The sequence below is a fragment of the Numida meleagris genome, chromosome 1, assembly GCF_002078875.1.
Source record: "Numida meleagris isolate 19003 breed g44 Domestic line chromosome 1, NumMel1.0, whole genome shotgun sequence".
In the NCBI taxonomy this organism is placed as follows: Eukaryota; Metazoa; Chordata; class Aves; order Galliformes; family Numididae; genus Numida; species Numida meleagris.
The window spans coordinates 180,658,866-180,672,915 of record NC_034409.1 but is presented as its reverse complement, the minus strand read 5'-3'; the positions used below and the strand labels follow the sequence as shown (position 1 = coordinate 180,672,915).

At 38.8% G+C, this 14,050-nt stretch overlaps 1 protein-coding gene across 9 annotated transcripts in view; it reads left to right on the top strand.

The window, feature by feature from the left end:
• The window catches only part of YAP1 (Yes associated protein 1), an 83,852-nt gene that overhangs the window by 28,761 nt on the left and 41,041 nt on the right, over positions 1-14,050 (top strand). The window lies entirely within an intron of this gene.

Sequence of the window (14,050 nt, the reverse complement as noted above, 5' to 3'; positions counted from 1 at the left end):
TTTGTGTGCAAAACTGCCAAGTCAGTGCTGGCTTTCTCTGCGCTGGGAGCAGTGTTACCACCTTCAATAGGAGACACACACATTTCTTTGAGATCTTGGGATATCTGGTGTATAGATATAGAAAATCCTTCTGCTGAAAAGTAAGGCAAAATCATGGTTGTTATCAGTTACGGTGAAGTGAGAAGTGAGAGTGTTTCATGTGATAGATTGCAATGCGAAAGTGAGGAAAGTTTTTCTTATTTTTGAGGGGCAAGATTTTCCAAAGAGAAGGAATGGCACAATACTCTTAAAAAAATAATTCTGGTACCGAGAAGTAGATGTTTCTCATATGCAGCCGGCGTATATTTTTACTGTGAAATTTATTGCTTTCTGGCTTTGTATGGTGTTGTGTTTCTCAGCTGATACCTACAATGCATTTCAGATGCCTAGTGGAAGAAAAGTGGTTTTACTTTGCCAGTATGTCAAGTTTTGTTTTAAAAAAAAAAAAAAAAATTCAGTTCTTATATTGGCAATATTTGATATTAGCTTTTAGCTTCACTTCTTCCTTGTATTCTTTTTATTGTTCTTCAGTTGCTGATCTTCCAATGCAGCTGTATCCTTCCATTACAGCTCCTAGTCCCTTTAGTAAGTGGTGTTTCTGTTCTGCAGTAGCTTTCTGCTCAGTGGATTGAGTTCATTCTTTCACCTGAGCTTAAGCATATTCTTCTCCTGCCTGAGTAGGAGAGGGTTGCTGTTGTTTTTAGTTGGTACTTCCTTCCATTTCAGTGAGTATGCCTCACTGTTTAATTTGCTTGAGCAGTGTGTTTCGGTGAACTCGCAGTTCGTTCATTCTCTGCGAGAATTCTTCCTGCCATTTGTAAATTCTGTCAATTTCTGCCTCCTTCCCTTTGCTACCTCAGCTTCACTCCGTGAAGTTTGGCTCCTCAGAAGTTGTTGATATTCCACGTTGCCGGATACCTGCGCCAGTTGTATTTCCTCTTAAAGACTTCCACTGTCCACATTCGTTTGATGTTTCATCCTTTCCTCAGCCACTCCCTAGTTAATCACCCCAGTACTGTGCTCAAGTGGCTGACAGTGATTCTCCTTCTTTCATACATGACTGAAAATAAATAATAGTCAACTCCGCAGTTCTGGGGCCAGGTAAACTGCTTTCACATCTTTGTTGTTTTGGAGGAGTGCCTTTCAGTTCTATGGATGTGCGGAAATGGAAATAAGTTTCACTGTCTAGCAAAATAGCTATAGGTTTTCAGCATTAGGGTTAACAGCTTATTAGATCCTTCCACATTTTTTGATAGGAAGCACGTTCCGCTTCCAGTAAGACAATTTATTTCTGTGCAAACCGCTTTTCAGTAACTTTCACCTGCAGGGCATCTATCTGTTACTCCAGCACCTGCAGTGGTGTTGAGATAAGATGTGTAGTATCTGATGGAGATCTACAGTAAATGTATTGGCTTGAAATCCCGCATCACTGATCAGTTTCCAAGTGAAATGTAGCGGAGAGGCTCCCACCGGTTGATTGTGTCTCGTATGTACCTACAGTGTCGTGGTGCCATACAATCTTTCCGCAGGTACTGTATTTAGGGAACATCTGCCTAGTGCCTCACCCTTCAGTTCCATTGACAAAAAAAAGTCAGAGGGGCTCTGTGGGCAGAGGAGCGTGCGGTGCCTCCGGGCCTCCTCGCTCAGGTGGAGGCGGTGCTGGCAGTGCCAGCCTCAGCCAGCTCTGGGCATGCTCCAGCACAGAAGGTGGTATTGGGTCGTTTGCATGCTCCTCACCATCCCAGCAGCTGTTCTCTGTAGGAAAAGTATGTGAGTTAGAAGATAGACTGCTAGATTACAGAGCTGCTGCAGTCAAGGCTTGTTTAGTTAGCCAAGTAAGACTGAAACAGTGAAGAGCTCAGAGTGTGGGTGAAGCCAGAGATGAGGAGAAACAAAGCACATTAAATGGAGACTCAGCAATAAAACTGCTCAGTTCTAGGGCTTTGTTCACTTTCTTACAGTTTTATATTGGATATTTTCTCTGTATTCTGCTGTAATACTCCAATTTTTGGAACTACAGTCGTGGGACTTAGAATTTTTTTTTTTCCTTTTTAATGTACAGTTTACTTTAAGAAGTTCTGAGGTGAAGTTTGAAGCTATGACCTTTGTAGGGATATAAAACGATTACAGAATAAATGTTAAAGGTAGCACTAAACAGAGCGTGATTGCTGCTGAACTTGGAGAAGGTGACACATTCTGGAAGGAAGCTGCCTGATAACTGCCTGGAATTGTAAAGCGTTAAAGCACAGCTCCGAATACATGAGCCAGCTCAGTGTTAACTCTCGTCCTATCAGCTCAAAACTAAGAAAGTGGGAGCCGAAAAGCAGAAAGGTGTTTTTCCTTCTTCCATATCTGAGTGCAAACTGGATGCAAGAAAATAGCATTTGTTTTAAGAGCTTTCAGTACGTGGTGACTAGCAGCAGTTGGATCAAACATCTTGTGAGAATGATGACAAGTGCTGGAGCAAACAGACCGAAAGGATCACATCGTCTCAGTGCGAGGTTCTTACAGGCTGATTGTGGGTGACTGTTAGGGAATATTAATTAAAAAGAAATTGTGGGTGTCATTCTGCTCTTTGATATATCTTCTGTTTTGCCTGCAAGTACTGGTTTACATCTGATCTGGAGATTACAGTCCAGATAGTAATCTAGATTACTGGGTTTAAAGGGCACTGGTGGAAACGCTCTGAAGCTTGCTGTGACGGTGGCTTATGCTCTAATGCTGCATTTGTTTGCAGTTCACATTGCTCATCCCAGCAGGTGTGTGCCAGGTAACCCGTCCAAAGGCTTGTCTGTGAGAGGGTGGCATGGAATTGGTGTGAATGTTGGTCCATTAACTGGGATCTCTAATTCACTGCCTAAGAGAGTTGTCTATTACTCAGTTCCTGAAGTCACTGATACGTGACAGTACACATTGGGCACTTCAGAGATCACTATCAGTGCCTCTTCAAGCACAGCTTATAAAGGAAATACATTATTCTCTGGCATATATGCCAGTTATTGAACAGGTCAAACCTAAGCAGACAGGCAGAACTTAAAGTTTAGAGCTTGTTGAAGTTACAGTTTTGCTTGAAACGAGGTTGCTAAATCCAGGTCAAAAGCAGCCCTGTAGAATGGTGATAAGAACACACTGAGCTCAGTTTGTCCCAGAATTCAAAGTGGAAAAAAGCTTCTACACAGACAAGGGAATTTCTGAAACACTCGGTGAGTTTTGCAGGCAAAAAGGAAAAGCTGGAAGTTGATAATGGTGGCGTTTGGAACTGAAAGGGAGTGGAGGAAAGGGATGGGTCCCAGGGAAGTGCTGACTAATGGTCAGCAAACACTGGAAGGGAGTTCTTGTGTTTAAGAGCTGGCTTCACTTCCTAAAAGGAAAATAAAACCCAAACTGTTCAAGCACATAAATGTGGGTTGGGGAAGCCTCTAAGCTGGCCTGCTTTTATGGATAGGATGTGTTGTATTAGAGAAGTCTTACCTTTATCTATGTTATTATCTTCGTTGTATTGGAGAATCTGCTATAGTAAACCTGATTTTTAAGTGCTAGTCATATCTTTTGTGAGTCCATTAAAAAAAAAAAAAGTATGCTAATAAGCAGATAAAACGTTCTTCCCCCTCCTTCCTCTGCATCCCCCCCAGCTCCCCGTAATGGCTGTATACTGGGATGGATGGGGGTAAGGGATGGATTAAAGTGGTTCCAAAGTTAGAATTAATTTCTTCTAAGTTACGATGATGATTTTCATTATTTAGAATTCATTGGCAAATTCATTAGAAGTTGGAGATCTGTTACACCTAATGGTTAGTTTTGCAGCTTTTGCATCTAAGGATAGGGCTGAACAGTTACTAAGTAGCAACTATCACCTGCAGTGAAGTACTTTATTTTTGGCAAAGATGAAAATGTTGCATATCCCTAAAAGAAACTCATATTTTAAGAACCAGTTGTAATTTAACTGCCATGCTTTTAAATAAATTTTTGTGCATAACACTTTTTACTCACTATTTTTAATTTTCTTTGTACCAAATGATATTCAAAAGAAGTTGAATTACTGCAAAACAAGTATGTAAAGGCTATAGTATTGGTGTTATAATGCTGATTGCATGAATTAAATTGAAATTGAAGATCTCTTTTAAAGATTAGCCTTAGAGGTTACAAGGATCCTTGCTTTTTGCTTCTGGAAAGAAAGTTTGTTTGGGGTAGTTTTTGTCTTGTCTATTTCACTAAGTTTCCCCCAGATTCGTAACAATAGAATATGTTATATTGTGATTTCAGATATTTCAAATGGAAAATGTCCACATGATAATTTCTGAAAGTTGCAGTGATGTTTGAGTTGAAAATCAGTTTTACCTTGAATTATTTAACACTGTGGGTTTCTGAAATACTTTTAATACTGATGCTTTTTAAACTCTTTTTGAGTGGCGAAGGGAGCTCTAGAACCTGGAACTTGAAAACCCTCAGGTTGAAAATATTTTAGATCACTTTTTAAGTAAATAAAATATCTTTAAACACTGTGCATTTAATTGTTATAGCTATTATTTTAAACTATGTAAGCTAAATAGCTTGATCTTTTCTTGTGCATCTGCTTTGTATCGTCCTTGCCAGCTCAGGTTAAATGGGTAAATAAAAATAACTCTTCAAAGCATAGCCTTTAGACATTATTTTGTATCTGGGTACTGAGAAATCAGTTCCTTCTGATGCTTCTCAACTTGGGAAATCTGCCTCTCTTGGGGATAAAAAAGAATAATCGGCTGGCAAAAAATCTAGTTGCAAGGTTGCCTGGAGATGGCTGAGCAGGTAGCTCCCACGTACCGACTCAGGCAGCAACTTGCTGTTGGAAGACTTTTCTTTGTTTTACATGGCTGTCTGCAAAGTCTTCAGGGACAAGAATAATTGCCTTCTTCCTCAGCAGCACTCAGTGTTTATCTGAATTGGAAGTGTAACAAGCTTTACCTGAGACGTGATCATAGGGGTGAACTGAAAAGAGAAGAAAAGAAGTGGTAACACAGGAAGCGAAAGTGGAAAAAAGAAAGGGGAAAGGGAACTTTAACATAATTAGAAGACCTTAAATACAGAAAACGGGGGATGAACGAAGTTGCCAAATCACAAATGTGAAGAAAGGAAATAGGGGAATGACAGTGTATTTGGGTTTTTTTGTTTGCTTGTTTTTCAATCTGAAATAAGGAAATGGTAATCCATCCATATGACTATTAATATAACTGGGAACGTCTAAACAGGTCTTGCATGTATTTAAGACTAGTTGTCAATATTAATTGCAAGAAAAACAGATTCACTCTGTTGTTTTTCAGCAAAAAGCTGCGTGTTTGATTCTGTTAGGTCCTACCTAGTGGTTTCTTGGTCACCCCATCCTGTCAGGGCCATCTGGGTGCGAGCAGTGTCGGAACACTCAAGCAACCAGTTTGAACTGCTCTCTGAGACTTCCTACTTTGAGCAATAAGGAAATAAGCTGAAGAATCTTTTAATATTTTGTTTTTCTTGGTGGTGGTTAGCCTCAAGGTTATTCAGCAGGATTGCTCGGAACCCCCTTTAGATACGAAGGCAGCTGGCTATTAGCAGCTTTTATTGCAGCATGCTTAGGCAAGCCTCTCTGACTTGAAAACCTTCAGGCAACCAGAAACAGAGGATGTAGAAAGGGGCCTAAGATTGTTTGGCTCCTACTCTTGCAAAGATGCATTTATTTCCCTGCTGCTTTCTTTGTCTCTATTTAAGAGCTAAGTAGGGAGAGAAATGAGATGGAGTCTCAGAGATAAAAGGACAGGAAGATGATAAGGGCTTCTCTGGCCCATCACTTCTGAAAATTACCTGTCCTGCCTTTAATAATGTGAAAGTTAGTGTTTTGTATAATCTTGTCTTTATTGTTACAGAAGACAAAATGGTTGCCTCTGAAGGTCGTCTTTTCCCTCCCTAAGGGAGGGTGAGGGCATAGGAGGGTATCTAAAGTTAAAAAGAATTCATTAATTTCACTTGAAATAGAGGTGAATGCAGCTCTTCCTTTAGATTTGCTCTCCTTAGAGATATTTTGGTCTCCTTTATTTGAAATTAAGGAGAGAAAGAAACATGAACTTTGAATGTCAAGTGGCTTAACTGTGGGAAACAGAATTCTTACCTTTGGGGGCAAGGTGGGAAGATGGGAGAGGTTTCCTTTAAATGTAGTCTCCTTTTCTTCTGTGGAACAGAGAGGGGAGGCTTAAAATCAAATCTGGTGGTATCAACCATAATCATAGCATTTAGTCCTCTGTGGAGTTCGGAAAAGGATTGAGCTGGTACAAGGAATGTAAAAGCAAGGGCTTCTCTTTTTATAGACGCTGCAATACTACTGTTTCTTATCGTTTCCAAAGTAATGGAAAGAGCCGTAGAATTTAAAATGTCCTCATTCCTTTCTTCTCAAACTCAGAAAACAATATTGTTTTATTTGGGGGATCCACAGACGAATCCAAGAATCGTATTTTTTCAGAATACGAAATCCTTAGTGTGTCTGTATTGAGAATTCTCTGCGTGGAGGCCGGTGCTAGTAAAGGCTGCCATTGAATAATTTTCAACATTTTGTGTATCTTAAACTCTGTTTCGTATACCAATGTCCATGGCTTCATGGGATACACTTTCAGGACTTAATGTTAGTTCTTAGCATCTTGCAAGCTGGACCTACTTTAGGAGCAAATTCAAGAGGGATCTGTCCAGGAACTTGCATCACTCTCAGCAGGTTTGTGCAAAATCTGTTTCTGCACCAATTAGACTTTTGTCAGAGACATTTAAGGCGTTTAGGTTGCCTTACTGCTTTGCACTAGTCTAGATTTGAACTATTAATTTGGAATGAATTTCTGTTGCCTGGGACTGTAAGTATGTAGGGTAGCAAGTATCTGACAGAAGTCTTCACGATATTTTGAATGGATAGAACTTTGTCATACTCTTTCTACCCGGTTATCATAGAATCATTAAGGTTGGGAAAGACCTTCAAGATGGTCAAGTCCAACTGTGAACCCATCACCACCATGCCCACTAAACCATGTCTCTGAGTATCACATCTTCACATTTCTTGAACACTTCCAGGGATGGTGATTCCAGCCCTTCCCCAGGCAGCATGTGCCAATGCCTCACCACTCCTTCTGAGAAGAAATACCCAGCCTGAACCTCCTGCCACAAATTGAAGCCATCCCCTTTTGTCCTATTGCTGGTTAAGTAGTTATCAACAGGATTTTTGTGCCCACCATTCTTATAATTTTGCTTTTGTTCTTTTCAAAGTCATTGAAATCACAGCTGTGGCACAGCTCAGTTGCACACTTAACAATTGCCTGCTGATTTTAGTATGTGCTTTTGCAAGCTGAAAGTAGGATAGAGCTGTCTGTATCATCCTGTCACCAGTGTGCTCTGTCATCGTATGCCTCTGGTATGGCTGGGTAAGGACATCTCCAGTAGCCTAAATGGAGTAGAGCAATGCAAGCTTTGTTTAGTTAACATACACAGATCTGACAAGGAAAATTCAAAAGGCTCCTAAATTATATATTACAGCAATATTCAGAAATTGTGTTTCTGTTTCTTTGAAGCAGTGAGGCCACGGTTGGAGGCACTACCGTCCTTGAGACAAACTGTGTTAGGAATTTTAGTTTCATTCTGCTGGTTTTGGGACGAGGTCATACTGAGATGCTATGAATTTCACTGTGTGCACCATATTAATCTGTAATAGTCGTGGCACCTAGGGAAACCTTGCAAGTCAGTGGGAGAGGATAAGTGGAAACGCGGTGCTTTCCAAAGCAATAGGTGAAATATCATCTCTCTGCAGATGAGATGTTCAGTGCTGTGAACAACATTTTTTCCATTTGTTTATTTATGTAAGACGACAATTGGAAAGTTCTTAAAGGACCTTAGGCCCCTTTAAGTGTATCTTCTTGTCTAACTGGTTCAAATTTAGGACAGTGTTTGTAAAGTACTGAACTGGAGGTGGAGATAATTGCTAACAACAAAGCTGTCTCATCTATCCTTGAGGCTTTTTTCTTTACTGTTGCTGCCTGGAACTGAAATTTGTCATCTCGAGGTTCTAATGCTTGGTAAGGTATAAATCTGTGACTTTGTTAAACCATTTGCAAAGAACCATACTCCACTTCTAAGTTAGCAACCCCTGATAAATTGATCAGCTGAAGGCTTTTTCACATTTTAATCTTTCAATTTCTTTAAATACTATTTGTGGGGTAGAAAAGAGGGTGCACGAAGAATGTCACAACTTCTACCCTCAGGCAAAGCTGAATCCATTTCATTCTGCTTAATAGTATCCTAAGAACATCATATTAGTCATAACCCAGAAAACTCTACATCCCACACTCCAGTTTTCGAGGGTGGTGATAAAAACTTTTCATACTGAGATTGCTTAAACTTTTTCTGTTATCTCATTTTTAAATCTAACTTGGGAAAATTTAGCTGTGAGGCCCTCTAGCACGTCTATAATGTCTGACTGATCCTAGCCTTCAAGCTGTTAGTACCCTTTTAGGAACTTACATTCAGCTCTGTTCTTGAATTAGTAAATACTGTCACTTCCACAACAACTCTACAGTCACTCAAAAACGGTTTTGATTCTCCAGTAGAGGTTAGGCCCCTGCAGAAGTACGTACTCCTGTTTCTTCTCTGCCTGCTGGCATGATATGCAGGTGGGTATCTTGTGGGTGACCTATACTGCCTAGATGCATGACAAATTTGTATAAGATTTGACAAAGATTTTAATTTCAAGAGGGATTTTGTGACAATATATGCTTGTTTCAAGAGCAGAAATATTAATATAATCATAGAATCATTAAGGTTGGAAAAGACCTCTAAGATCATCTAGTCCAACCATCAACCCATTGCCACCATGTATTCATTGAGTTTCTCCCAGTGGCAGGAGAAGAACCAACTTTCAATATATACATCAAGTTCTGATGTAGTAGAATGTACTGGTGGGAGCTCTAAAATAATTCAGTAATGCCAGAAGTACCTTACTCTGGTTCATCTAATCTTTGAACTACTTAGGTGAGAAGAAAAAGGGAAAGTGTTCCAGATCATTTTGCATTTATGTAGATTGAGGAAACCAGTTGGTTAAGAAGATGAAGGAAAAAATATGAAAGAATAATGTAAACCAGAATGATAGGTGATATGCTTGTTGATGGAGCAGTTCACATTTGGGAAATAATGAAAAACTGAAACTTCATACCAACTTTAGGAACTAATTAGGTTTAGTTTTGTTTGTGCACTTGCTCAAGTCATTCAGACATTCCAATTCAATTCCAATATAAAAAAGTACATGATGGCAAGATCACAATTTTGGTAGGGCTATCAGAATGTGGTCGGCAGTGTGTGCTTGTGTTTTTATTTTGGTTTTAATAAAACAGGATTTCCAGTGAATTCTTAAAATAGTCCCGAAACTCTGAGCACCTAAGTCCAAGTTTGTCATCATGAGTTTACTAGAGACTGGAACTAATTTTCTCATGCAGGCATAAAATGTAGGGCTGTCTGCGTTTTAAAACATACAGCCATAGAAACATCTTTATGGTGATGCTTTTATGTTGAACAACAGATTGCCTTTCTGAATATCCTTCCGGTGAGCAACCTTTCTTGTGAAAGGAAAGGTCTCCCTAAAGGTATCTCTGTGAATGATAGCAGATGTGCTAATAAGGGTGAAAAAAGAGTAAGAAAAAAATCATAGCTTTGTCATGACTGAGGATTGTATTATATGAATGGAGCCTCAACATACCTTGAGAAGTGTATGTTGAGCAACAGGGACTCTAGTTGCAATACTACAGAATATCAGAATTCTTAGGTGGTATTTAGAGTTGACGAGTGCATGGTTGCATGTAATTCTGGATTGGAATGGGTATGTGGTTCCTGATGAATAAAGCCTGTAGCTGAAGGATTAAAGTAAATTTTTGAGCTTCCTTTTTGTGTTAATTCATTTCTGACATGGCTTTCAATATGTCTCTTCAGTGAAGCAACTGGAGAACAAATGGGAAGGTTCATCACACCCAGAGCAAGGCAGATCAGTTCTCCATTTTTAGGAATGGCTTTATTTTATCAATCTGTTAACATCTAAAGATTGTTTTCGATAAGAAGTGGCATACGTATGTATTTTAATTGTTTTAGGATCTCCTACTTCTTTTCCCTTACAGTTTAAAAGCAAATTAAAAAAAAAAAAAAACTTTAAAATTAGGTTAGAAATCTGACAAATCTTCCAGCATGTGGTAGTGTCTAATGCCAAAAATGATTTCTTTCACTTGGAAATTCCAGTTCTTAGTAACTGTAGGAATGTTCTCTGCATGCACAAAATGGGAACATTTTATTAAAAGCTGTTCATGTCAATAGGTAAATAATTTGTATGACTTTAAAAACTGACGGGTGATGGTGGTGGCATCTTGATCCTCCTTATAAGCCATAGCACTTCGGAGGCGCTTCTTGGTGGAGGGTGACTGAGAGTGTTTCATGGAACGGTTGCTCTTCTTGACACCAGAAATGACATTAATTTGCTAACAAATATTTAGTGTGTTCTGAGTGTTTGGCTTTGTTTTTCTAAGGGCTTTACTGTAGATTTATGGTCTGATCTAAGCTGATTTCATCAGTTTATGCAGTGGTTGAAGGACTTGACAAGGATTTGCTTCACCAAGACATCACTGAACAATTAGGAATAGGTATCAAGATGCTGGATTTGAGAATTTATTCTATGAAGTAAAATGCCTTATGTTCCTTGGTTATACTGGAGATTTGGTTTTAATTCTGAGATAGTTTACTTGGTTTATTTTGCGCACATAATGCAGAGCTGTGATTTTACTTCATGAGTAAGTTTAATTTTAATTTGATAGTTCTGTATAATGACTGGTTTATGGATTTCACTGGATTTGATATGTCACTAATATATATAAATTTTTTTTTGAAGTTGACAGTGATACTTGAGCAAAATGTGGCTCAGGTCATGATACTAAATGTAAGCATGGGGGCAGCTGGCATGCAGTGAAGCTACTATGGAAAAAATCTGGTGCAGGAAGAGAGAACATAGTGTTGGTGTCTGAGTTCTTTTAGGCATTTTCTGCGCTGCTATTCAAAACAGAGGGAAAGATCTTTAGCTGCAGAGAATGTTCTGCTTCCATACTTGATTATGAGAAATACATTATGCTTATAGTAAGTTACCTTGGTGCATGTGCTGCATATATTGAACAAAATATAGACCTGAACTCCTTACTGTAGTACTAAGATTTGGTTGAACGCTTTACCCATGTAAATGAGTGTTTGCCTGCTTTGCATTCCTTCAGTTGGTCAGCATGATTTGGAACTTGTGGAAAAGAACTGATACTCTGTGATGTGTTAGGGGAGATTGTTACCGTATAGCACTCAGAAACTCACGGTATGGTATAGGGAGGTGGGATATATGGAAGGACAGTGGTTTGGAGGTGGCTGAAGAGACAGTTTTTGAATGAAGATGTTAGGGAAATGCATATGTAGGTCAGGAAGAAGAAAACTGAGTGGGACGGGACAAAATTGCCTTAATGAGCCTACAGAGGGATTGCTGTGATTTTAACATAATCAACTTGATTACTTTGAGGCCCTTCTTTTGTGTCTCTGTTGTAAGAAGAGTACTGCTTGGAGTTCTGTTGGCTGACTTTTCTCGAGGGATATTCAGCGAGGCCAAAGCTGGAAGCTGCTGCTGTCTGAACTAGCCGACCACATTTACAACTCCATCTGAGCATTACTTTGTCTGCTATAATTAAGCAGGAGCTGATAATGCTGTCCCTGTGCTCTAATTGGCAGTACTTTTGAAACTGCCTCTTCCTTTGTCTATCCCTTACTCAGTTACGTTTGAAAAAGTTGGTGACTGTTGCTTCCATGTGTTCCTGCAGGCAACTGTAAAAATGGTTTTGTAATGCAGTGAAACAAATTTTTTCCTTCTTTTTTATTCTCTACACTCGAAGAGTGTATAAAAACAAAGACTATAAAATATGTTCCCTAGGTATTTGTTTTATAAGCATATAGTGTTACAAATATTTTTATAGGAGTTAAATGGAAATAAAAAAATGGGTAATCATGGACACAGTAGTGGTTTCCCAGTTTCCGCTGTTCCCAGAACCGAGCTGAGCAAATATAACAAATCTGAAATAGAGGAGAGGTGGCACATGCTGGTACCGTAACACACACACACAGTCTGGGCACCATTACCTGTGTAGTGTTTTTACATCTGTATTATCTTTCCGTGCTTTCATTGCCTTGCAGAATTGACCACCAGAAAAATGAAAACTGCTTTTTTGTATAAAGGTCCAGTGTAATATATATATGGCAGTCTTTACTATGTTTTTCTCTGTTCTATAAATAAATAGGCTAACAAGGAAATAATGAATGCACATTGCTGCATGTGGCCTGCTTCTTAGTTAAGCTGAATGTTGGAAAACGCATGGAAGCCAAGGCATAGTATGCTTAATAGTACCTGTATTGAATGTGTGCCATGGAAACTCATGTGGCAGTGACACCATTTTAATTGAACCTGTAGTAACAGAGTGGCTTCCTGTACACAAGGCAGAACTTGCCACACACAAAGTAAGGCTTTGTTTACTATTATATTCTTGTAGAAAAAGCATTCCTTCCTATTTTGTGTCCCTCTTGAATATGTCTATAACTCTTCTGGACTGAAATCTTGTGTATGTTTAAAGAGGGTAGAATGCAAGGAAAAAGAAATAAAGCTTAAGATAAAACTTCTTAGTCCACGTCACTTTGAGATACCTTCTAGTTTCTAATCAAGAGAGTTCCTGTTGCAATGTGATAAATTGCATATAGATAATTGTTTCGGTGACTCTGAGCCATTTTATGCTCTTTTGAAATTGTACTTGCTTCATTTCAAACAAGTGAAAATGACTAATAGTTACAGACACTACTAAGTATTTGGTGGTTTTTTTTTTAAAAAAAGGCACATTTTTGAATACCAAAGAACATGTCAAAAACTCTTGCTAAATTGATGGAGCGCATCTTTATTAGTTGGAATTAAAGGGTTCCTTAGTAGTTTCTAGTCATAGTTACTAATTACTTAAAGCAGGGAGAAGATAATGTTCTGTTTTGTATGTCCAGTTTTACCTGTGATGAGGCCTTAACATATGACTTGAGCTCTGGGATGCTGTGGTCATGCAAACCCATAAACAAAGTTTGGGATTCACTACCTCTAATGGCAGTGTATTTAACCCAGTTACCTTAGGCTTCCTTCACAATGTAGAAAATAGGTGTGATTCACCTCCTTACATTTCTCAAATGAATTACGTCCTAACAGTGCTATTGTATGTTCCTTTCTAGTTAGTGGAGAGCAGGGTAACAAGGCCAGATGTTGGTGTCCACATGGAAGTAGGTGTTGAGGTGACCAAATCTGAATTGTCTGTCCCTTTAGCATGTCTAAATACAGCACCATCTCCTAAACTTGAATATTCCTGAAAGTTATATCAGCTGTGAATTGGGAAGACTTTCTGCACAATTACTGTGTAAATCCCAACGTAAATATGGAAAATGTACATCCTAATTGATGGTTCTGTACAAATACTGATCCACCAAGATAAGTGCAAAACAATGCAAGACACTGGTACAAATCAAGAGTATGAACCTGGAGTACCTAGGTTTGAACTTGGCTCACAGGACAATCTGCAGTGCAGCTTTAAATATAGTACTTTTGTTGGAGAAATTGAAAATGGGTATTCCATGTAATCCAGAAAGAAGTAACTTTAAGAATGTTTAGTGTAAGGAAAGAGTAGTACCGAGATAATGATGTGTTGGATTCTAATTGTTAACCAAACTATTGTAGTATGAGTTTGAATTGATACCGTCACAGCTTACTGCATGTTAGTGGTTTTATTTTTGTCCATGTGAACTTTTCAGAGCAAGCTTAATTAATGGCATCAAGATACTATGATGCTTGTTCGTGAATAGAGTGCATTTGTTATTCATTAGATTAGCAAAGCATGCTAATCACATACTCAGAAGATGAAGTAATCATTCATTACATGTGTGTTTTCATTGACTTAAA